Source organism: Triturus cristatus, chromosome 1_1 (assembly GCF_964204655.1).
Source record: "Triturus cristatus chromosome 1_1, aTriCri1.1, whole genome shotgun sequence".
NCBI classification, from domain to species: domain Eukaryota; kingdom Metazoa; phylum Chordata; class Amphibia; order Caudata; family Salamandridae; genus Triturus; species Triturus cristatus.
The window spans coordinates 1010993609-1011016352 of NC_140579.1; positions in this window are offsets into that span (position 1 = coordinate 1010993609).

Genomic DNA, 22744 nt, shown 5'->3' on the forward strand with positions numbered 1-22744 from the left:
ATTTATGTGTTTTGTTTTTTTAAATTCTTTTTATTAAACCAATTCAACTGTGATACATCAATTACATATAAGCAGGCGACTTCGGTTTCTATCAACATCAAGTTACACATTTCAATATATGTTACAGGCATAATTTCCTTGCAGTTAGGGGGTTTCAAGAGCCTCTTCATCGGTTCGCTGACAAGGTGGGGGGCATATATCCCCTCTGTACTGGTTCCAGGCACCCCATATTTTGCTCCACTTCCCAGGGCACCCCCTAGCCACAAACACCGACTTTTCCCTAAACATGCACCAATCTAAATCCTCCTTCCACCTCCCCAATAGGGGTGGCCGAACAGCGACCCACAACTGTGCAATGTTCCTTTTTGCAATCATGAACGCCAGTGTAGCCCACTGCTTAGTGTACGTGTTGAGGTCCGTAGGCTCCCAGACATTCAGTAAGCACCTCCGCGCCTCTGGTTGCATATCGACCCCTAATACTGTCTGCATGGTGCGATGTATTTCTTTCCAATACGCTGCTATCTGCTGACAGCTCCACAGTATGTGGATAAAGGTCCCTAAGTCTCCACACCCCCGTCTACACTCTCCGCTTCCTGCCTGTCCCATGTGAACCAGTCCAGGTCCCGTTACATATGCCCTGTGCAAAATTTTTAGCTGCACTAGTCTGAGCCTGGCCTGGGTCGCTACTACCCTCGGGAGGAGACTGCCTCTTGCCAGTCCTCATCATCCAATTCTAGGCCTTCACTGTTCCACTTTCCCTTAAGGATTTGCAGTGGATCCTCCATATTGTTAATTAACTTCCTATAAATAAGGGAAATGGTCTTCTTCGGGACATGCCCGTCCAGCACTCTGGCCTCCAATGGGGAAGCCTCTGGTAGCGTCGCGTCCCTAGGGACCTGCGCCAGCAACGCGTGGCGGATCTGGAGATAACGGTAGTATTCAGTGTCCATCATGCTATATTGTTTTTTAAGGGATGCAAACGGCAGGACCGTGCCCTTCCCATCTATGTCCTTGATTCGTGTGATCCCAATAAGATCCCACTTATCAAATCCCTTGGATTTCCAGAGGCTCCCTAGCCTCTCCGAGTTCCACTGCGGCGTGGCCTGCGTAAGTTTACCATCCCATCCCAGATGCTTATTGACAGCATGACTAGACTGCGTGCGCGGTAGGGCCAGTCAACGGGAACCTGCCGGGTTTGGCATATAGAGCCCTGGTATAATCTCCCCCTGGGAGCAGCCACCTGTCCATAGCATATCCGGGATCATCTGGGCTGCAATGTATCCCGTGGTTTATCGCCGCCAGCTGAGATGCCCAGTAGTATGTTTTAAGGTCGGGGAGACCGATACCCCCATCGTACCAATTCAGGGTCAGCTTTGAGTACGCGATCCGGGGTCTGCCTTCCTAGAGGAGTTTCCTCTGGAGACTCTCAATTTCCTTAAAGTAGGACATTGGGACCAAATCCATCGTGTTTTGGAGAGCATACAAGAAACGAGGGAGGGCCATCATCTTAAAGAGGATCGCCCTTCCCAGCATGGAGAGAGGAAGGGACCTCCAGCGTACGACATCTGTTTTAAGTCGTTGCAGGGGTGGGTCCAGATTACGAGTAAAGCGTAGTTTCGGATCTAGGGTCACATAAATCCCGAGGTATCGGAAGCCCTCCGACGCAATCTCTATCGGGCAACTCGGCGGTATCGGAGGCGGGTCTCCCGTCAGCACATAAATTACTGACTTGGACCAATTTACTGTGAAACCCGAATATCTACCAAAAACAGTTAGTAGGTCCAATAGGCAGATCAGTGAAGCCCTAGGAGCAGCGACGTAGAGTAGGATGTCATCCGCATACAGGGAGATCTTGTCCTCCCAGTCATTAGTCCACCTCAGTCCCCGGATAGATCGGTTTTGCCTAATCCAGGCTGCCAGCGATTCAAGAGCCAGCGCAAAGAGAAGCGGCGACAGGGGGCATCCCTGACGAGTGCCCCTGCTCAGCTGGAAGTCCTTGGACTTCCGGTTGTTCACTATTACTTGGGCCACCGGGTCAGAACATAGGAGACGGATCCAGCTCAGGAATTCCGGACCAAACCCAAATTTGCCCAGCAACGCAAACAAATAGGGCCACTCAACCATGTCAAATGCCATGGTAGCATCCAATGAAACCAGAGCCTCCGGCTCCAGTATAGTAGATGTTCTACTCAATACTCCATGGAGGCGGCGCAGGTTGAGGGCTGTGTTACGATGTGGCATAAAGCCTGATTGATCCGGGTGGACAAGTGTATTGATTACCTTAATCAGTCGCGTGGCCAACAGTTTTGCCAGGATTTTAGGCTCCGCATTTAGGAGCGATATTGGTCTATATGATGCGCAGTTCGTTCTGGGTTTGCCTTCTTTGTGTATAACAACTATGTTGGCCACACGCTGGTCGTATGGAAGCATCCCTCTCTCTCTACTCTCCTCCAGCATAGCACGGGTGTGGGGGGCGAGTTTATTAGCTTTCAGCTTGTACAACTCTACAGGAATACCATTGGGACCCGTGGCTTTCCCGGACCTCACTCCTCTGATCGCCTGCGCCACCTCCTCATCTGTCAATGGGGACTCCATGTATGCCCCATTTTCATCCGAGAGTGTGGGAAGTCTTATGTCCCCAATCATCGTGCTGTTTTCTTCTTCCGAGTGTCTCCCGGAGGTACGACATACCGATTGGTAATAATTTGCAAATGCTTCCGCGATGGCCTGCGGCTCGGTAATAGGAGTCAAATCGTCCCCCTGTATCTCGGGTACCAGACGCGACGCCCACTCTCTCCTGTCTAGCCACGCTATCAACTTCCCCGCCTTGTCCCCCATTTCGTAAACTCTGCTCTGAACCCCTCTACACTGCGCCTGCGCTCTATCCTGGGCAATGCTATTGAACTCTTCCTGCCTCAACTTCAACAGGTGGAGGCCTTCAGGGGTCACCCCCTGGGCCATCTCCTCCTCTGACCTCAACACGTCCTCTTCCGCTCTCACCAACTCCGCCTGTCTGTCCCTCTTTCTCCCGGCTATCAAAGAAACTACCTCTCCCCTAATGACTGTTTTGTACGCCTCCCACAGGGTCTGCGCATAGTCGACCGTGCCCCTATTTTCCTGAAAGTAATCGTCCATGGCCTTGATAGTATTTTTACGGATGTTCGGATCCTTAAGGTACCATGGGTTTATTGGGGCTATCCTGCCTACAGTGTTGTGACCCATTGCCATTCGAAGCCACACATGGGAGTGATCGGAGATACCCCGTCCCAGGTGACAAATCTCTTGAAAAGTGTGGGCCTGCAATGCTGGGACTAGGACGTAGTCAATGCGCGACAGACTGTGGTGAGCGCTCGATATATGAGTGTATTGTGCCCTGTCGGGGTTGAGGGTCCGCCACCCATCCACCAGCCCCGTTGTTTCTAGAAAATTTTACAGCCACCTCTGTGAGGGTCGCAATTCTCGCGGTGGGTGTCTATCCATCTCTCCGGCTACCACTGCGTTGAAATCGCCTCCCATTACCAGTATACCCGGTGGAAATGTTAAAAAGATGGAGCCCAGGTCTTTGAAAGTGTCCGCTTGTAAACCGGGTGGAACATATATGGAGATAAATGTAGCCGTGTTCCCATCCCACTGGCCCGAAAGCCCGACATATCTGCCACGGACATCGGTCCACGAGGCCTGTACTATGAAAGGGAATGAGTTCTTAACTAGTATTCCCACCCCTCGGGACCCAGAAGTGAATCCCGAGTGTGCCACCATTCTGTACCCTCCCCTATGTAGGGCCATGCATTTATTCCCGACTAGATGTGTTTCCTGTAAAAGGACTACATCCGGGGCATGCCTCCTGACGAATTGGCTGACCATCCCCCGCTTTAGTTTATCCCCAGCCCGTTTACGTTCCAACTGAGGACTTTGACCCCCAAACCCCGCTCATTACTCATCATCATATCGTCGCGGAAGTCGCTCTCGCTCTGCTAACCAATTTGACGCCGTCGAAAAACACATTACAATAACAAACTCAACTGTAAGACAACTCCCACATCGCCCCCAACTCCCCCCCACCCTGCACCCCGGCAGATTGGGACCACCCATAACAAACTGGCAGAGTGCCTGTCGCCCTATACCCTATCCCTAACGTTAACTAAGTGTAGTACCGAGGAGGCAGCCCACCCACCGCCCCCGGGACCTCCATTTCTAAAGTAAATGTCTCCTGAATGTCTCTCAGCAGTCCGTTGCTGCAATGCCATATTTCCCCCGATTCTGTCCCATTCTGGGGTCCATGACCCCCATACCTGACCGCGAGTACAATGTCCACAAATAAGCTCGCCGACTTCAAGCCTGTTCCTGTGTCGCTTCTTCCTCGCTTCTGCTGCGCCCTCCAGCTCCATGAGCGTGTCGACTGTCTATCCAGTCCGCTGCCATTTCTGGGGTATCAAAAAACCACACCCTCCCCTCATTCTCCACTCGCAGACACGCCGGGAACATCATAGCGTATTTAATCCCTTTGTCCCTGAGCTGTTTCTTGACTGCGAGGAAAGTCTTACGTTGTTTCTGCACCAGTTGGGTGAAGACCGGGAAGAAGGAGAGGGCGGCATTCTCATAGCACAGCGGGGCCGACGCTCGGCCGACTGTAGGATAGCATCTCTGTCCCTAAAATTGAGGACTCGTGCAATCAGTGGGCGTGGGGGCGCTCCGGGTTTGGGTCGCCCACCCGGGACCCTGTGCGCCCGCTCTATGGTGAAGAATTTTCCGAGGCCCTTAGGCTTGAGGTGATTAAGAAGCAGGTCCTCCACAAAGAGGTCCGGTGCGGGTCCCTCTGATTTTTCGGGCACTCCCAGAATACGGACGTTGTTCCGTCTAGACCTCCCTTTTTAATCGTCCAACTTACCTTCAGCCAGTTCGCAGAAACCCTTGAGATTTTGGACCTCTTTCTGGAGTTGCGACACGTCCTCCGTCAGGCCGGCTGTTGTACTATCCAAGGATTTGACTTTCTTGTTTACCTTAGTAAGATCCGCCCATATTAGATTAACTTCTATGGAGACCGTGTCCAGCTTGTGTTCCAGGGATTCCAACTTGTGCTCAAGGGAGGACTTGATCCCTCCTATGGCGGCCATTACATCCTGCAGAGTCAGTTCCGGAGAGGGGCTCACGGAATCTCTCCCGGCCTTCGGTGCCTGTCGCTGGTCCGCTGGCGGGTCTTTAGGCTGCGTATAACGGTTCCAACTTGTTGGTCTGAATCTGCCTGTTCCACTTATTAACTCTAGGCTGGGACTTCTCAGCCTCCGCCTTGCTCCCCATTTCTCCGGCGGGTCCCTGTATTTTCCTGTTGGTGCTGGATCCCACTCTTCCATGGCCAGGGCGGTTTCGCTTTACCCACGCACTCCCCAGGAGCTGCGCTATTACTATTGCCGATGTCGGGTTGGGCCCCCGGCCGGAGGAAATCGCCTTCGGAGCGCCGGTAGCGCGCCGCGCCGACAGCTGCGACCGCCCGGTATCAGACTGGTTTCTCCTCACCTTCTACTGCACCGGGGCGAGGGGAGCCCCCGGCGCCTCTCGCCGTCACCCAATGACCGCCGTGGTCCACCACCGCTCTCCGGCACCTCAGCGCTATGCCTTGGAATAGTCACGGCCCAAGGGGGCGAGGGGGGGGACCCACCGGCGCACCCCGCCGGTCTTGCCCGAGTTCCTGCTGCAGATGGCTTCTCCTTGACCGGCGACCCCCGGTCCGAGTCTCTGGCCCTGCCTCACCCCTCAGGCACCTTCACCGCATAACGGCCCCCTGCGCGAACCTCGCAGGCAGGCCCGAGCACTCAGCCACCGGTAGCAGAGGGGGACGGGCCCAGCTATCCTTCCCCGGGCACGGATCGCCCAAAGCTCCAAGTCGGCGCGCTGTTCGTGGCGCAAGCGTCTTCTCCGCAAGGCGCTGCCGCCCTAGGCACCCCACACACCTAGGCGTGTCCTCCGGCGTGACTTCTGGTCCGCGCCGCCTCGCTCCCTCGCAGCCTCCTCAGCACTCCAGCTCCTGGCTCGGCATCCGCGCGCAGGCCCCGACAAGCAGTCCCGAGAACTCCGCCGTCAAGGGGGGCACAGACACCGGATTTTCAGGATTCGGCACCGCTTTCCTTCTTATTCCTGAACGTGGGTAGTTCTAAGCAGGATTACTTGCAGGATGAGAGGTCCCGGGGGTGGCGACCACGGAGCCCGGAGATCAAGCGGCCATCTTGCTCCGGCGCTTCACGTAATTTTTGTTTAATTAATTAATAATTTGTTATTAATTTGTATTAACTAATTAATTATGGTAATGATGTGATTTTGTTTTAGCTGTGGCTTGTGGGGTTTTTGGGGTAAACGGTGGGAAGTAATTTATTTTTAATGAATTATTCAGTTCTTAATTAATATTGATTAATTGAAAATTAAATATGGAATTTGTGTAATTAATTTTAGGTGTGAGTTATGGGGTTTATTGGGCTAAAGTGTGGGAAGTTATTTATGTTTAATTGGTTGATCATCAATGTTAACTAATTAATTGATAATTAATTAGGGTAGTTTATATTTTTTGTGTGTGGGTTTTACTTTTTAGGGGTAAAGGGTGGGGATTAAATTAATTTTACTTACTTTATAATTCGTTTTTATATACTATTAGTTTTTCAATTGAAAATAAGTTTTAATTGTGTAATAATTTTTTTTTACAGTTTAATTTTTTCCAGTGGTTTGTGGGGATTATAGGGGTAAAGTGTGGGAAGTCTACTAATTTTTATGAGTTTTAATTTGTTTTTTAATTAATAATATTTCTTTCATTGGTAATTAATTATGTCAATTATGTGAGTAAATTTTTTAAATAAAATTTAGATATGGGTTGTGAATTGTGTGGTGTTATACAGTAGGAAGTACAAAAAGTAAATGTATGCAATAATTAATGGTTTTGTTTCTAAATAAGTTTTAATTAAAAAAATGTTTTGGGGGAAAATTACTTTTTATTTTATTTAATATAAGATTTGCAGGTATTTGTCATATGCATTTAACGTTTCCAATATCCTTAAAAAAAAAAAGTTTTTATATTTTTATATATTTTGTTTTTTAAATATTTTTGTTAGGATTTTGTTTGTTTTTACTTTTGAATTGACTGGAGTGAGAATATTAAGGGGCCAATTCCGATCTGGGTCGGAAAACTCTCCGACCGAGCCGGATCTGGAGTGTTTTCCAACCGAGTCGGAGTCCTGCAGTCTGACCGAGCAAGTACCATGCGGCCGTATGCTGTCGGACTCAGTTCGGCCGGACTCCCATAGCAGTCAATGGGAGCCAGTCGTATGACGCGTACATAGGCTCCCATTGACTGAATGGGTGCGTCGTGGACAAGTGCGCCGCCTACAGTTAGTACGCGTCGGTGCATCCGCACCGTACATGCCTGTGTTGGGGAGACCCATGGGTCTCACCCTGTGTCTGAGTTGTAGGGCTGCGGGTGACACCCGGACGATATGCGAGCCGGACACTCCGGCTCACACAGGCTGTCCGACGCATGCATTGTACTGGCTCGGTCGTGAATCGCATCCATTGCACGCCACGGTTGGCTTCCGACTGAGACGTACGGAGTGGTTCGGACCCGAAAACGAGTCGGTCGGTGAATTTCATGTAGCTCGCATCGTACTTGCTCGCTCGTACAGCTGTACGAGTCGGGCAGAAAACACGCGTACAGCGCGTAGTTTTTCCGTCCGGAACGCGTTCGGTGCCCTACCGACCCGTATCGGAATCGGCCCCTAATTGTTACCCCTTTGCAATCCAATGTTTTCCCTACTGTTGCACTGATTGAAGTGGGAATAGTAATTTTTACCCCTACGCAATCCAACACTTTCCCTACTGTTATATTCACTGGAGTGGACATAGTAAGTTTTACCCCTCCGCTATCCAACACTTTCCCTGCTGTTGCACTCATTGGAGTGGGAATAGTCATTTTTACCCCTCCGCTATTCAACACTTTCCCTACAGTTGCACTCATTGGAGTGGGAATAGTAATTTTTACCCCTCCGCTATCCAACACTTTCCCTACAGTTGCACTCATTGGAGTGGAAATGGTAATTTTTACCCCTCCGCTATCCAACACTTTCCCTACTGTTGCACTCAATGGAGTGGGAATTGTAATTTTTACCCCTCCGCTATCTAACACTTTCCCTACTATTGCACTCACTGGAGTATTAAATTTAAGTTGAAAGATTTTTAAATGGTGTAATGTTTTAATTCATAATAGAATGTATTTTTTTAATAGATTTTATGTTATTGGTATATATATATATATATATTACCTACTGGCAGTCGCCAGTAGGTTGTTATAGTTAGGACCTATTTTCCATAGGAAAGCCGCAACATTCTATTTGGAATAACGTTGGCGCCGATTGACGAATCTTCGCGAAATTTTCCAAACTTTTGGCTAGCTCCGGTCCGCTCCTATCCTCACGGTGATTTGTCAAGCGGGGGCCGAGAAAAAAGGGGTGTCCCATAACTGGTTTTCCCCATGCATTTTCCCATAGGACCTGTTGACGCAGCTACAGCCCGAACTGCTGAACGGAATTACACCAAGTTTGGCAAAGAGATAGTCCTCAGCTTAGACTCGTGCCTTTTGCTTAAATGGTGTAAATCCATTCAGTAGTTCCTGAACAAATTAGAGTTAAAAAGATAGATATATCTGGGTGGAGCCTAACCACACATCTCATCGTGAGATCTGATTGGCTGTCAGTACTTCATCCCAGAAGTGTTGGCAGCCATCTTGAGACCAATATACATGATAGCACCTCATCAAAAAGCATTGCAGTTAATAGAAGGTTTTAGGACTTTAGTTACATTATAAATCATTTGTTGATGGTACCATACTCATTTTAGGAATTGTGGTGTGTTCTAAGGTGATTTCACCATGTGAAAAAGCCTTCTGCTGGGATATCATGATTGAGAGAAAACTATTTTCTCATGCTTTTCACACAGAGGTTTGGAAGGTGATCTATAAGCTAAACAGAGAGCATATTTTCTGTAAATTCACATTATCTTTCTCAGTCATGTGAGAATGAAGTCTGACATTCTCAGTAAAACATGTACATCCAACAAGGGCAGAGACTTGTCAGTTGATTACTTTGTGTTCTACTGCAGCTTCCCAGAGCGCTAACAGTCCTACTTATGACAAACATATTGCACACCTGAAGCCATCTTGATTGGAATAAAGTGGTAACACTTAAAACATTTAATTTAAAAAGGAACAAAATGAGGGGGTTCATTTTGCCATAGAAAGTATGATTAGTGCTGAAGAAAGAAACATTAGGGCACATTTTGAGTGACTTCTCAAATCCTCTTCTATTTCATTAAAAAATTCTGACATGCAGACTGAAACGTGCACTTTTAATACCAGCAGCAGACTTCCGTGGTGAGCAGTAGCTTTACTACAGTGATCTAATGAGCAACTAGAATGCTAATATTCAGAATTTAGGGCAAATGTGTGACATATCTGAATACCTTCTTGATGGAATCAAAGTAAAAAACTGAAAGCATTTCCTTTTGAGGAGACTGCAGTAAATGAGGAAATTAGGAAACTTCATAACAAATAAATCTCCCAATATGGCCACCAGAGACAAAAGAGCCCAAATGCAGCACGAATATCACCCAGATGTAGCCCAATGACAGAAGTGTGCAAAACATTTATTTTTTGTGTATTTGCAGTTTTATATAGTGCAGACTTGTCGGGTATTGGAGTGCTTTACATGAGCATTGGTTACATCACACAAGATCAAATTCATTTTGGTTGTAGACATGGGGAGATTAAGTGATTTGACCAGAATCACAGAATGTTGAGCTGAAGCAGAAACTCCCCAGTTGCAAAGTATGCAGCTCTGGAAGTAACACCACATCCTCTCTCCTAAGTGCAACATTTAATCAAGTGGTCAACTGGATAAAAAAACATAAAGATTACAAATAATTTAAAAGTTCTTTGTCGCTATTTGAAAACTCAGAAAATATGCCCTCATTTTAGTTTTTTTAGAGCACTAACCATAATTTTGATGCAAATAAGACCTTCTCATATATGTACTTTCCAAAGGAAATGCTGTAGGTATTACAGTTTTGATTACATCAAGATGACGTCAGGCGTTCCACATTTTTGTAATAAATATAGAATGTTAGCAATCTAGTTGTTCATTGGGACACTGTTGAGAGGCAGAGGCCAGTGGCACGGACTCTGAAAATTAAAGGCAGGTAGGAGAGTGCAGAGGCAACAATTTGACCACACTGGGCAGGCAGGAAGGGCATTGGCAGCACAACAGACTATGGAGGGCAGTGGAAAGGGGGGCAGGGGCAACAAACCAACAATACAGGACTGGCAAGAGAGGCTGTGGCAATATAATAGACCATTGTGGGCAGAAGGAAGAGGCAAAGGTAGTACAACCATACATGCCAACAGACCCGTTTCAGCCAGGAAACGTCCAATGTTTTTAAGCTCAAATGGGCTTTGTTTGATCTGTCTCCTGTCTACAATCTCCTCTTTTTCAATGTAACTCAAAGGGGAAAATCAATACCCCAGTTTTTTTTCCAAATCTCCCTCTTACCAAGTTCAAAATGTTCACAAGTATGGTACATTGGATCATGGTAGGCAGGAGGAATTGGGGTAGGGACATGGACTCGGATAACAGAGGACAGGAGGGACATGGAGAGGTGCACCAAACTGACCCTACAGGGCAGGCATCAGGGTTTGCAGCATGCGGGACGGGAGTGCAGCACAACAATCCATAGAAAGCAATAGGGAGGGGACAGGACCATGCACATGGACAACAGAGAACAGAGGGGATATAGTCAATGGTAGCTAGCTGACCATAATGGACAGACAGGAGAGAAAGCTGCAGCATAACAGACCATAAAGGGCAGGAGGGACGGATCAGGGGCATTACAATGGAACAGACAAGCCAGGAGGGAGGGAATAGGGGTCTGCACATGGAAACAGAGGGCTGGGGGCAAGGGGGCAGGGCAGGAGCAGCAAGATGACCATGGAGGTCAGGCAGGATGGGCACTAGAAACAAGACACACCATGGAGAGCAACAGTGAGACTATGATGGCATACACACAGACCATGGAGGGAAGGTGGGAGGGGGTCAGGGGCAGCTAGCTGACCACACAGGGATGGTGGGAGGGGCCATAGCAGCACAGAAGACCATGCATGGCAAGCGGGAGGGTTAGTGGCAGCACAATGGCTATGACTGGCAAGAAGGAGGGTGCAGGGGCATGCACAAAGGACCATGGAGGATAGAAGGGAGGGTCAGGACCTGGGCACAGACAAGAGAGTTCAGGGGAAGGGGCCTCACAACAGACCGCGCGGGGCAGGCAGCAGGAGCAGTTGCAGCACAACAGACCAGGGAGGGCAGAAGGGTGTGGCAATAAAATGGACCATGGAGGACAGGAGGAAGGGGATAGGGGCATGGCATGTGGACAGGCAGGGTGGAGGTGGCAGGGACAGGTTACAGTCATCTGACAATGCTAGGCAGGTGGGAGGGGAGTGGCAGCTCAACAGAACACTCAGAGTAGATAGGAGTGGCAGGTCCATGGAACATGGTGGGCAAAAAGGATGGAGCAGGGGCATGCACAAAGACATCGGAGAGCAGGGGGAAGGAGAATAGGGGCAGCAAGCTAAGCACAGAGGCTAAGCAGGAGGTCAATGATGGGCCATAGAATTGGGCAATGGAGGGCAGGAGGAGTGGACTGGTACATCATGCTAAATGGAGGGCAGAGGCAGCACATCAGACCATGCATGGCAGGAGGAAGGAGGCTAGTCCATGGATTCAGACAACAGTGGATAGGGAGGACGTGGATGGGGCAGCAAGCTAACTGTTCAGAGAAGGTGGGTATTAGGAACTTTATTGTTTTTAAAATGTGTGTCTGTGCGAACTACTTCCCCAGGGCCAATAAATTGAAAAAGAAGGGGGGGCACACAGCCCTCCTTCTTAAAAAAATAAATAAAAGACCGGCATCGCGCCGGAGGCCACGCCCCCTCCTTGCAGCACTCTGCAAACGCGCCACCTGGCCAGTTGTAAGTTGGGGAATTAATTCCCCTTCAATACTGAGGGTCCCTGACGGCCAACTAGCCCAAAAGGTATCTCCAGTATGCGCCAGGGAGCTGCGTTGCAGACAGGTGTTCTGAGGCCACGCCCCTTTTTACACCTCTATGCAACGCAGCTCTGTGGCGCTTACTGAAGGGACCTAGTGGGCTAGTTTGACCCTAGGGACCCTTAGATTCAAGGGGACTTAATCTCTCAACTTAGAACGGCCACAGGGCGCGTTTACACAGTGGTGAAGGGAGGGGACGGGGCCTGAGGTGACGTGTGCAAACACGCCCTGTGGCGCGTTTTAAGTTGGGGAAATAATTCCCTTTCAATCCTGAGGGATCCTGGGGGCCAACTAGCCCACCAGGTGCTTCCAGTAAGCGCCACTGCACTGTGTTGCAGAGAGGTGGTGCAGGCCGTGCCCCTTTTTACACCTCTCTGCAATGGTGCTTACTGGACGTACCTAGTGGGCTACTTTGCCCCTAGGGACCCTCAGGATTCAAGGGGACTTAATCTCCCAACCTAAAACTGCCACAGGGCGTGTTTACACAGTGGGGAAGGGAGGGGATGGGACCTGAGGTGACGTGTGCAAACACGCCCTATGGCGCGTTTTAAGTTGGGGAAATCATTCCCCTTCAATCCTGAGGGCCCCTGGGGGCTAACAAGCCCACCAGGTGCTTCCAGTAAGCGCCACTGTGCTGCATTGCAGAGAGGTGGTCTAGGCCGTGCCCCTTTTTACATCTCTCTGCAACGCAGCTCTGTGGCGCTTATTGGAGGTACCTAGTGGTCTAGTTGGACCCTTGGGACCCTCAGGATTCAAGGGGACTTAATCTCCCAACTTAAAACGGCCACAGGGCGTGTTTACACAGTGGGGAAGGGAGGGGACGGTGCCTGAGTTAACGTGTGCAAACACGCCCTGTGGCGCGTTTTAAGTTGGGGAAATAATTCCCCTTCAATCCTGAGGGACCCTGAGGGCCAACTAGCCCACCAGGTGCTTCCAGTAAGCGCCACTGTGCTGCGTTGCAGAGAGGTGGTCTAGGCCGTGCCCCTTTTTACATCTCTCTGCAACGCAGCTCCGTGGCGCTTATTGGAGGTACCTAGTGGTCTAGTTGGACCCTAGGGACCCTCAGGATTCAAGGTGCTTAATCTCCCAACTTAAAACGGCCACAGGGCGTGTTTACACAGTGGAGAAGGGAGGGGACGGGGCCTGAGGTGACGTGTGCAAACACGCCCTGTGGCGCGTTTTAAGAGGTAGTTTTAATCCCCTGCCCTATTATATACTGGGGGCTTACAGAGGAGGTCATGCTAATCACAGGGGGGCCCAACGCATAGTGTTCCCTAGTGTATGTAGGTGTTTTCACTGTATTCTCAGTGTCTTTTAACATAGCACTGGCTCTAGGACTGGTTAGTCAGACTCAGTTACCACCAGTATCCGTCTGAAAAAGTTGAGGGTACAGGATGATTTTGCAACAAGGCTTCTTTCTGCTCTTCTGTTTGTTCTTTCTGCACGTTATCCTTCTTCCTGCACTTTTCTTCGTCTTTGAGGACTTCTGTTGCTTCTTTCTGCATTTCTTTTTTTTCTTTCTGTGCGTTTTTTCTTCTTTCTTCACATGTCCTATCTCTGTAGGCATAGTTAGAAATTAGCATTTAAAAAACCTTTGAAATTCAATGAAAAAACCATAGGTTTCAGGCACGTTATAGTTAGGAATTAGCATTTAAAAAACCTTAAAAATTCACTGATAAAACCATAGGTTTCAGGGGCGTTATAGTTAGCTGGACTTTTCACTCGTGCAAAACCATTGAAATTCCCCCGTTATAGTTAGTTCAGCTAACTATAACTCGCACGCCCGCAATGCACTGCTTATGACGTCACATATTACATCACTGATGACATCACTGATGACATCTCAAATGACATCACTGATGACATCACTGATGACATCTTCCTTGTGATAGAGTGGCAGACCTCCTCTCACCCTAATATAACCTTTGATACACACATTCAAAAATAGAAACTAAAATTTTCAAAACAATGGACATACCAATACCAGTTACAACAATCTATTCAGTAATTCTAAGATCCACATACACATCCACTCATTCACCAACAGTCCTATACAGTCACTCATACATGTACTCACTCGTATGTACTCATACACCTATACAGCCTGTTACACAACACCACTCATCCATAGAGTTACTCACACACATAGTCACTCATGCTAATAAAGAATCAAACATCCATTTACTTGCATATACAGTTATACACACACCACCACACTTACTTCTACAGAAACTTACACATAATTAGTCTTTTAAACAATCACTTATAGAAACACATACTTATTCATAGAGGAACTCTTTCAATCGCTCACTCTCACATATACTCACTTATATACAGCAATAGTCACATATACTAGTTTAAAACATATGTAGTTACTCCTAAAGACACTATTGAGACAGTCATTCACTCACTAACACACCCATGCACACACTCATCCACCCATACAGTCCTGCACACATGCTGTCTTCAACACATACAAACAGTGAGTCACTCATTCATGCACCTATGCACTATGTAATACCCTCCACGAACCATACAGACACTCATACTGATACTCAAAAAACCAACTAATAACCTATATAGACACTCATGTAGCTACTCACCAACCCATGCAGCCACTTTTACACAAAGTGAGAGACTGATACAGATATTTACATATTTAAACATTACTCACTAAGCCATGTATTCACTAAGATACACTTAATCAGTCAGTTATACAATCAATTTTTCAAAAACAAATCATCCATTTAGACACTTATATACCCATTAATTCTTCCATCGACCTTGAGACATACATATATAAAACATATGTAATTTTCAGAAAAACACACATTCACTGGATGATGTCATCAGTGATGTCATGAGTGATGTCACTGACCATGTCATGAGTGATGTAATATGTGACGTCATCAGCAGTGCATTGCGGGCGCGCGAGTTATAGTTAGCTGAACTAACTATAACGGGGGAATTTCAATGGTTTTGTACGAGTGAAAAGTCCAGCTAACTATAACGTCCCTGAAACCTATGTTTTTTTCAGTGAATATATATATATACATAGTGTGTGTATATTTATGGGTGTGTATATTTTTACAGAATTTTAAAATTATAAATACATTAAAATTAATAGTTAATTGTTTTAAAGTAAATATGCGTGTGTATACATATATATATATATATTCAGTGAAAAAACCATAGGTTTCACACACGTTATAGTTAGGAATTAGCATTTAAAAAACCTTAGAAATTCAGTGAAAAAAACCATAGGTTTCACACATGTTATAGTTAGCTGGACATTTAACTCGTAAAAAACCATTGAAATTGCCCCGTTATAGTTAGTTCAGCTAACTATAACTCGCGCGCCCGCAATGCACTGCTGATGACGTCACATATTACATCACTCATGACATGGTCAGTGACATCACTCATGACATCACTGATGACATCTCAAATGACATCACTGATGACATCATCCAGTGAATGTGTGTTTTTCTGAAAATTAAATATGTTTTATATATGTATATCTCAAGGTCGATGAAAGAATAAATGGGTATATTACTGTCTAAATGGATGATTTCTTATTGAAAAATTGATTGTGTAACTGACTGATTAAGTGTATCATAGTGAATACATGGCTTAGTGAGTAATGTTTAAATATATAAATATCTGTATCAGTCTCTCACTTTGTGTATAAGTGGCTGCATGGGTTGGTGAGTATCTACATGGGTGTCTATATAGGATATTAGTTGGTTTTTTGAGTATCAGTCTGAGTGTCTGCATGGTTCGGTGGGGGGTATTACGTAGTGCATAGGTGCATGAATGATTGACTCACTGTTTGTATGTGTTGATCAGAGCATGTGTGCAGGACTGCATGGGTGGATGAGTGTGTGTATGGGTGTGTTAGTGAGTGAATGACTTTCTCAATAGTGTCTTTATGAGTAACTACATATGTTTTAAACTAGTATATGTGACTATTGGTGTAAATAAGTGAGTATATGTGAGAGTGAGACATTGGAAGAGTTCCTGTATGAATAAGTATGTGTTTCTATAAGTGATTGTTTAAAAGACTAAGTATGTGTAAGTTTCCGTAGAAGTAAGTGTGGTGGTGTGTGAATAACTGTATATGCAAGTAAATGTATGTTTTATTCTTTATTAGCATGGGTGACTATGTGTGTGAGTAGCTCTATGGATAAGTGGCATTGTGTAACAGGATGTATAGGTGTATGAGTACATATGATAAGTGAGTACATGTATGAGTGACTGTATTGAACTGTTGGTGAATGAATGGATGTGTATGTGGATCTTAGAATTACTGAAGAGGTTGTTGTAACTGTTATTGGTATGTCCATTCTTTTGTAAATTTTAGTCTCTATTTTTGTATGTGTGTATCAAAGGTTATATTAGGGTGAGAGGAGGTCTGCCACTCTATCACAAGGATGATGTCATCAGTGATGTCATTTGAGATGTCATCAGTGATGTCATGAGTGATGTCACTGACCATGTCATGAGTGATGTAATATGTGACGTCATCAGCAGTGCATTGCGGGCGCGCGAGTTATAGTTAGCTGAACTAACTATAACGGGGCAATTTCAATGGTTTTTTACGAGTAAAATGTCCAGCTAACTATAACATGTGTGAAACCTATGGTTTTTTTCACTGAATTTCTAAGGTTTTTTAAATGCTAATTCCTAACTATAACGTGTGTGAAACCTATGGTTTTTTCACTGAATTTCTAAGGTTTTTTAAATGCTAAGTCCTAACTATAACGTGTGTGAAACCCATGGTTTTTTCAGTAAATTTGCAAGGTTTTTTAAATGCTAATTTTTTTTTTTTCTTCTATTTTTTCTAACATATTTTTATTTTAATTTTCTTACCTTTTATAAAGACTATGATTAAATTTTTAAAATTCTTTAATATGTTTTTTTTAATATATTTTTTAAAATAAACATGTAAAATTTATTAGCAGTACTTTTTTTCTATTTTTTTAATTATTTTTTTAGTACGCGTACCGTAAGCTCACGGTAAGCGTACGGTTCACGTAACGCCCGTAATTTTTCTACGCTGCTTGCGTATAGTTACGCAATTTGCGTAGCCGCGCGTACTCCGCGTGGGATGCGTACGCGTGTACGCTACACGCGCACGTTACGCGGAAGTGTCGGGGAGTGACTGTTATGCGCATGCGCGCAAGCGCGTGTCTTTTTTACGCGCATGCGCACTTTTGCCGTAAGCGTACCGTAAGCGTACCGTAAGCGTACGGTAGGTCATGTGATCATGAAACACAACTTTTGATTGGTTGAAACTACTTTCAGTTCTAGAACTCTCCTACACCACACCCATTCCCCTCATTTCTGCTTGTGATCCCTTAGGAGAAGGAGCTGGGTTGTCTTTGTGATACGATGGCAGAACAGCAGAGCTCTTCTGAGAGTGAGGCTAGCACTAGCAGCACTGTCTTGAGGCAGAGAGCGAGGAAACAAAAGCCCTCTTATGTATGGGATTATTTTACTTTTCCTGAAGGCCAGCAAAAGGTGAATGCACCCTTAGTAACTTGCAAGCTGTGTAAGCGTGTACTTTCTAGAGGTAATCCTGACAGGAAGTATTCCTTTGGGAATCATACCATGAAGAGACACCTCCAGGATGTACACAGAAGGACACATGGTCATCTTTTTGGAGGTAACTCTTCAGAAAGACAAGCAAGTACATCCACAGCAGCTCAGCCTGGACCATCATCTGCAGAGCTGACTCCTTCTTCTGCAGGTCAGGTGAGCCCTTCATCTGTGGGGGGAGAATCTCCTTTTGCTGTTCCCTCTGGAAATGAACCCTCGATTTCGAAGGGTTGATATTCGATGCACCTTTTGTCAAGATCTAATTTGCCATAGGGAGACCAGTGTTTCCCTAGTGAACAACAAAATAGATCAGCACATTTGTCGCTTTGAATAATTTTCCCATGCTTTCTTTCCTCTGTCCCTGCATGAACACAACGGTTCTTTTAAGAGCCAACCTTATCTTTCATCTTTTTTTTACATATGTTTTTAAAAACTTTTTTTTTTTTTTTTTACCGTACGCGTACGGTGCGCGTACTTTTTTTTTTTTTTTTTAAAAAACACTAAAAATCAATTATCACATTACAAGGTCCTTGAGAGACTACAATTATTATTATTGACTTACCATACTCACTCAAAAAATAGCTTTAAAAATGGTTCTGCCTGTAATTCCTCTTTGCACACAGAGTCACAAAACGAAATTTCTTTGCCAATTTGAATGCACACTTACTGCTCTTTTTTTTTTGGCAAGTGAAAATCACTTTTACAGACTGACACATTATGAATCCACTGTTTTGATTTTCTTAAATGCACATGTCCAAACTGCTTTTTCAGACCAGCACCATTTGTAACCTGGGTGACTGCCTACACTCCAGCAAGGACAACCAGCCTTAGTGATGCTGAATGTATTTGCATTACTGACTGAAACCTCAAACCCCACTCGCTTGTGAATACTGTCCATGATTCCACATGGTAAGCAGCTGGGTGTGTGCTAAGAGTCTGCTTCTGCACCAAAAAATCGCTCCCCCTTTCCATCTAATGCAACTGTGAAATCACCAGATAAAAACGCAATAAATCTCTGCCTATAATTCCTCTTTGCACACAGAGTCATGTTTTCACATTAGTCCCAAAACGAAATTTCTTTGCCAATTTGAAAGCACACTTACTGCTCTTTTTTTTTTGGCAAGTGAAAATCACTTTTACAGACTGACACATTATTAAACCACTTTTTTGATTTTCTTAAATGCACATGTCCAAACTTCTTTTTCAGACCACCACCATGTGTAACCTGGGTGGCTGCCTACACTCCAGCAAGGGCAACCAGCCTTAGTGATGCTGAATGTATTTGCATTACAGACTGAAACCTGAAAACCCCACTCACTTGTAAATACTGTGCATGATTATACATGGCAAGCAGATGGGTGTGTGCTAAGAGTCTGCTTCTTCCCCCAAAAAATCGCTCCCCCTTTTTCCTACTAATGCAACTGTGAAATCACCAGAAAAAAACGCAATAAATCTCTGCCTATAATTCCTCTTTGCACACAGAGTCATGTTTTCACATTAGTCCCAAAACGAAATTTCTTTGCCAATTTCAAAGCACACTTACTGCTCTTTTTTTTTGGCAAGTGAAAATCACTTTTACAGACTGACACATTATTAAACCACTTTTTTGATTTTCTTAAATGCACATGTCCAAACTTCTTTTTCAGACCACCACCATGTGTAACCTGGGTGCCTGCCTACACTCCAGCAAGGGCAACCAGCCTTAGTGATGCTGAATGTATTTGCATTACAGACTGAAACCTGAAAACCCCACTCGCTTGTAAATACTGTGCATGATTATACATGGCAAGCAGATGGGTGTGTGCTAAGAGTCTGCTTCTTCCCCCAAAAAATCGCTCCCCCTTTTTCCTACTAATGCAACTGTGAAATCACCAGAAAAAAACGCAATAAATCTCTGCCTATAATTCCTCTTTGCACACAGAGTCATGTTTTCACATTAGTCCCAAAACGAAATTTCTTTGCCAATTTGAAAGCACACTTACTGCTCTTTTTTTTTTGGCAAGTGAAAATCACTTTTACAGACTGACACATTCTGAAACCACTTTTTTGATTTTCTTAAATGCACATGTCCAAACTGCTTTTTCAGACCACCACCATGTGTAACCTGGGTGGCTGCCTACATTCCAGCAAGGGCAACCAGCCTTAGTGATGCTGAATGTATTTGCATTACTGAGTCCAACCTCAAACCCTTAAACTATTCTTTTTTTTTCCAGTACACCTTAATTAATCGTGAAAACATAGTCCATATTATTTTACATGTTCCTCACATTTAAATTTCTCCCAAAACAGAAAATAATAAACACAACTTCAACAAAAAGAATTGCTTTTCTATTATTCATTTCTTAATTTACCATATACATCCCCTCTCAAACTCTAAACTCACCTTTAAAATTAGTTAGTTGTGAAAGAAATGTGGCACTCAAACAGCAGATTATCAGAGCCAGGATCTCTGTTGTGTTCACCTCTCTCCTCTCAGCAGAACCAGATAATGGCAAACTTTCCCTCTATTTTTCCACACATATACATGTAAGTTTCAAATCTCAGTGCTTCCCCCTTTTTTTCAAATGTAATCACACATTTCTATTGGTTGAAAACCAACCCTTTTCCAAAAGTACCCTGCCCGCAACTTGACTTCTGGCTAGTACCCTTCCCCCAACTTGACTTCTGCCTGCTACCATAGCAACAGCTCATGGAACACTGCTGTGTGGAGTTAGGTCAGAAGTTCGCCACACAATGTTTCAATTCCACAGAGCAAGAGTGCTTGACTTTTCAAACCTAACAGCAAATCCATAGTACTGTTCTTTGGTTACACATTTTTTTGTACCAATACAAAACATGCTTCTATTAATTTACACATACAGCCTAGTTTTTATTCTAGAATGGTATGAAACAGCCAATCAGTTCTTTTTGTTTTGAAAAAAATATGTATGCCTCCATTTCCAAACTGTCTTTCTTTTCATATTGCCATTCTACTGAAAGACACCTCCTGAGTGCATCCAGTTCTCCTTTGAAGATGTTCACAGTGTGGATTGTAGGGCACAGCTATGTCTTCTGGAGTGAAAAGTATTCAGAGAAAACAGATATGGTGAGAGACCTTGCTTTGCCAAATGTAGACATTAAATGGATTGGTCAGAGAGGGTTAAAGTGGCACCAATTGATGCCATTGGTGAAATCCTTCATGCAAATCCAACACCCTGACCTCATAATAGTGCACTGTGGTGGCAATGACCTAGGCACTTTGACTGGGGTAGGTCTGGAAATGCTTATGAAGGACACCTTTACACAACTGTTTTCACTTTTCCCTAAAACTGCCTTTGTGTTTTCCAACATATGCCAAAGGCAAAAATGGAACTGGTCCAATCATTTCTGTCCGCAGATTGACAAAGCAAGAAAGCACGTCAACAAATCTGTTTCTGCTTTCCTCCGTGACTATGGTATGGGTGCCATTTACCACAACAACTTGCGTTATGACATGCAAGACATTTATAGAGGAGATGGTGTGCACTTCAATGATGAAGGGAACAGAGTCTTCCTTTTGAACCTTAGACTCTGCATCGGTACTTACTTGTAGGTACCACTAAAAAAATGACTTCATAAACACAACAGCTCTTTTTAGAGCTCCCTAATATCTAAACTCTTAATTCTGCATTTCATTTTTTTATTTTTATTTTTTTTTACCGTACGCTTACCGTACGCGTACCCCGTGATTTTTTTAAAAATCAATAAATGGTTTTTTTGTACTTTTCTGTCCTTCTTTGACCCCCTTACAAATGTTAGGGGGTCTGTAACTCTTCTCATTGCCCCCTTTTCTTGTTTTCACTCTTTTTTTTCAGAGTGAAATACACAAAATGGCGGCCGCCGCTTCCTGGTTTCGGCCGATTCGAATGTTTACTAAGATCTAAGGGCCAATCAGAATCTCGCTCGCGCACGCCATTTTTCTTCCGTACGCTTACCGTAAGCTCACCGTACGCGTACCCCGTGATTTTTTTAAAAAACAATAAATGTTTTTTTTGTACTTTACAGTCCTTCTTTGACCCCCTCACAAATGTAAGGGGGTCTGTAACTCTCCTCTTTGCCCCCTTTTCTTGTTTTCACTCTTTTTTTTCAGAGTGAAATACACAAAATGGCGGCCGCCGCTTCCTGGTTTCGGCCGATTCGAATGTTTACTAAGATCTAAGAGCCAATCAGAATCGCGCTCGCGCACGCCACCGTACGCGTACGGTAAGCGTACCGTAAGCGTACCGTAAGCGGGCTCAGATATATATATTGATTTAAAGGCTATTTTCTCAGAATCTACTGAACAGATTTACACCAAACCTACAAAAGGCACTTCCTTGACCTAGGGACTACCTCTCTGCCAAATTTCGAGTAATTCTGTTCAGCCGTTCGGGCTGTAGCTCGTTCTAAAGGTCCTATGGAAAAATGCATGGGAAAAACGCGTTTTGGGACCCCCCTTTTATCTCAGCCCCCGCTTGACGGATCCCCCCGAGACTTTCAGGGTAGGAGCGGAGCGTAGCGCCCCACCTATTTTGAGAAATTCGCGAGGATTCGTCGACCGGCGCCAAAGTTATTCAAAATAGAATGTTACGGATTTCCTATGGAAAAGGGGTCCTAACTATAACTACCTACTGGCGACCGCCAGTAGGTAATATATATATATGTTTTGATTATTATGTATGTGTTTAAATTTTATGAAGTTTATTTGTTATATTTGTTAAAATGGTTATTAAATCCACATTATGTTTTCATTATTTTTTATTTTTTATTATGTTTAATATGTATTATTTTATTATATATATATTATATGTATATATATATATATATATATATTTTGTACCACTATTTTTGTTAACATCAATATTTTTGTACTTACCTGATTAAGTATAGGAAGTCGATATTTTTGCATTCTATATTTTTTTATCGATATGTTTTACTTCTATATTATTTACATCGATATTCTGGCAGTGAACCACTCTGAAACACTCTACTGTACACCATTGCACTCCACCACTCTACT